Source organism: Fukomys damarensis, unplaced genomic scaffold (assembly GCF_012274545.1).
Source record: "Fukomys damarensis isolate Sample0158 unplaced genomic scaffold, DMR_v1.0_HiC HiC_scaffold_17, whole genome shotgun sequence".
In the NCBI taxonomy this organism is placed as follows: domain Eukaryota; kingdom Metazoa; phylum Chordata; class Mammalia; order Rodentia; family Bathyergidae; genus Fukomys; species Fukomys damarensis.
Window position 1 is genome coordinate 35652843 of NW_022900929.1, and position 3663 is coordinate 35656505.

The 3663-nt window shown below is 45.1% G+C and overlaps 1 pseudogene; it reads right to left on the reverse strand.

Annotated features, from left to right (window-relative positions):
• Window positions 1–2839: 2839 nt before the first annotated feature.
• Window positions 2840–3095, reverse strand: LOC104862810 (annotated as a pseudogene).
• Between the last annotated feature and the right edge of the window lie 568 nt (window positions 3096–3663).

Consider the following 3663-nt stretch of genomic DNA (forward strand, 5'->3'; position numbering starts at 1 on the left):
CGAGTTCGATCCTGGTACAAAAAAAAAAGTACTTTAAGAAGTACTCTGACTACTTCTGTAGACCTGTCAGGTGGTTGTCACTAGTCCTAGTCCTGTGAAAACTTGAATGACTATTTGCAATATAGCATCTCTTCCCATATGGAAGGAATCATGAAATGTTTTTACAGCCTTCTTCTGTGTCCCTTGAGGGAGGACCTGTTAAGGAATTGATCATGGTAAAGTATGCTGTGACGCCGCCATCACAGGCTGCATTCTTCTGGTACTTCTTGGTTCCTAAAATGACCTCATGCCCTTATCTCTGGTTTCCCTCGCCCCCAAGGCTACAGTGGTCCAGAGAAGTTGAAACCTGTGTCTGCAGGGCTGGACCCATAAAAGCAACCTGGCCTGTGATAGGTTAGAAGTAGCTCACTCCTCATAAATAAGCAATAGCCCACCCCAAAACTGATAAAAGGACTTTCCTTTCTTTGTTCTTTTCCCTCCTTCTGCTTCTTCTTCCTCCCTCCCTCTCCCTCTCCCTCTCCCTCTCTCTCTCTCTCTCTCTCTCTCTCTCTGCTTTTTCTCTCTGCTCTATCTCTCTCCTCCCACCCCTTGAATAAAATCTCCAGTTGGACTTCTCGGTGTGTGTGTGTGGCCTAGTTGTTGAGTGTCACTATTCCCTTTCAGGACCAGTTTGTTTTCTAAATACCACTAGAGTCCCTTTTTAGCTCCCCCTGGTCCTGAGACCCATTTATCTTCCTGGGGAGTATAGACTGATTTAATGGTTCTTCAGGAACTGGAAATAAGGCTAGAGTTTTAAGAGGCTATAAGGCTGCCCTTTTTGCTTCACTATCAGCCTTTTGGTTTTCCCAAGGAGACTTCGGACATGTTTCTTTGATGCTATTTACCATGCATGACTGCCACCTGCTTAGAAGATGGACTTCCTCTAGGAGATGTAGGATTTCCTGCCTGTGCTTTGTAGATGATTGACAAAGCTACTTTTGTCAGTGAGCCACACATCCTCAGGTTTTTGGAGGAGCATGTTACTGGTGTCCTGCTGAGTGCATAGGTCTGGGAGATCACTTGTTCACAAGAATGGCTGACTCCTGGGCCTGTAGACATCACAGAAGCAGGGCTAATGGTATGCAAGTTTTTATAATGACCCAGGTGTCTAAGAGTATAGCCTGATACTTACTGAGCCACTCCCCTGTTAACCACATGTAACCTTCTGCCTCCAGAATTTCTCTGTCCTGGTGGGAAGTTAGAACTCCTAGTGTCTGTCCCAAAGTTAGCTTTACATCCTTCTCCTGTTTGTACAGCTGCAAAGAATCTCTGAGTAGGGCTCCCGTCAAACCTCAACTATGGGTATAGATCCAGAAGGGGGTTTTCTAGGGAAGTCAGTCAAAACAAATGAAGTGATAGAATTGTCTTTGATAGAGCCGGAAAAGCCTGACCATAAGGCGTTTCATTCCCCTTGTATATTTTAAGCAGAAATGCTGTAACTGGAGAACAGTCTACTAATTTAAAGTACCATCCCATAGCCATCTTGCACCACCTCCCAGTTCATACGGAAACCAAACCATATTGCTATAGTAGAGGAGTTGTTCCTGTTTTAGACTGTCAGGATCAAACCTCTCCCACTCATCAAGAATATGGACTCTACACTTTCATTTCACAAAATTTTTATGGAGAAATTTCTGTTAATATCAATGAAGTGGAATCATGGGAAAAATCATAATTGATTAATTCCATCTGTCTTTAAGAACTCCCATTATCTTGATTTCTGGCTATTAACCATATTTTAAGGTTTCCTAATTTTAAACCATTGTAAAGTAAAAAAAAAAAAAAAAAAAAGAATATAGCCCAGTGTTGCAGTTGGTGAAATCTGTGTGGGGTGAAGTCCAAGAGGATTCCTGTTGGCTCAGCTCGGGGACTATAGAGGGAAGGAGACAACCAGGTCTTGACTCCTTAAGATGGCGTCCCATGCAGCAGGAGACCTGAGGGGTCCACAGAGCATCCCTGTGAGACCAGACAAACGTCTCTGAGTGATTCCATCATCAAGCATGGAAGAAGCAGGGTTAATAGTAGTGCAGGTTTTTATAATAACCTCCGGGGTGTCTAAGAGCATGGCCTGAACATCACCAGTGAACATCATCCTCCTGGGGTGGCTTTGTCTTCATATTGGGACCCAGTAACTCTTTAGGGAGAAGGGGCCAAGCCACTTGTTGGCCTTACCCAGTCCTTTAGCTCCGGTGAAGCGAGGCAGAACTTCCCTAAGCAAAATTCCTTTAGCCATTTTGAGTCCCTTGAGGGCTCTACTTGTATTCTGAGCCCCTTGATGGCTCAGCTGGTATTCAAGTCCCTTGATGACTCTACTTAACCAGAATGGAGCCAAAGGGGAAAAAAGCCTCTTGAATTTACTCCGGTAATAAAAAAGGCTAAGAATAGGGATGGCTCTGCTTCCATATACAAAGTCTCTTTAATGAAATTTTAAATGCTATTTATTCTGCTCATCTCATCAAATATGGGTTTTAAATTACCTGCACTCGAACAAGGAAATCCAGCCAGGAAGCTTTAGCCCAAGGTGGGATTTTTTAAAAAAGTTTTTAATTATATATTCAGGTTTTTTCAGAGTAAGGTTTGATGTTCTGTGCATTAAAATATCAAAACTGTTCAGTGTCCTTGGTGATCCTCGCGGGGGCTCTCCGCACCACCAGACACCACGAGGTTCCGAAAGGGGCAGCTGACTCATCATCCTTCTTAAACTTGCCTTTGATGTAAGGTACCCAGGCCAGCATCAGCCGCCAGTCCATGATATTCAGGTTTTTTCAGAGTAAGGTTTGATGTTCTGTGCATTAAAATATCAAAACTGTTCAGTGTCCTTGGTGATCCTCGCGGGGGCTCTCCGCACCACCAGACACCACGAGGTTCCGAAAGGGGCAGCTGACTCATCATCCTTCTTAAACTTGCCTTTGATGTAAGGTACCCAGGCCAGCATCAGCCGCCAGTCCATGACCCACACCAGCCCCACAGCGCCCACAGCTCCCCCACACAGTGGCTGTCGGGGTCCAGTTCTTGGCCAGCTCCCGATAGCGTGGACCCAGGAACCTGGTCAACATCGCAGCTCTGTCCGCTAACCCAGTCACCCTGTCTGGCGGCCAGGCAGCACTGCCGTTTGTTTGTTTTTTGAGACAGGGTCTCACTATGTAGTTTGGGCTGGCCTTGAACTCACTATGTAGGCCAGGCTGACCTCAGACTCTTAGCAATCATTTTGCTTTCCCCAGGTGGGATTTAAAACAAGAACTAAGCGAGTCAGCTAAAGACAACTTGAACAGGCCCTCCCATCCCTTGCCCTGCCCTAGCAAAAACCTTGGGCATTTCTTTTTAAAAGGGACAAAATTTTCTCTTCCATATGGGGAGGAGCCACCGTGCCAGTTAAAATTAAAAAAAAAAAAAAAGAGGTTCCTCCCTCTTATTCTCCTAAACCAGAGGCTTGGCTTGTACGGTCAGTTAGAAAAGAGAAGAAAAAGATGGCAGCCGTTGACTTGAGCCCACATGTAGCTACAAGATTCCAGGCAGGCTCTAACCCTATTTATTGGTGCCACCCATTTACAAAACTGGGTAAGCTGACACCAGTTTAATTTCCAAAAAAGGGGCATCCAACAAACATGCAGAGACAAAACATAC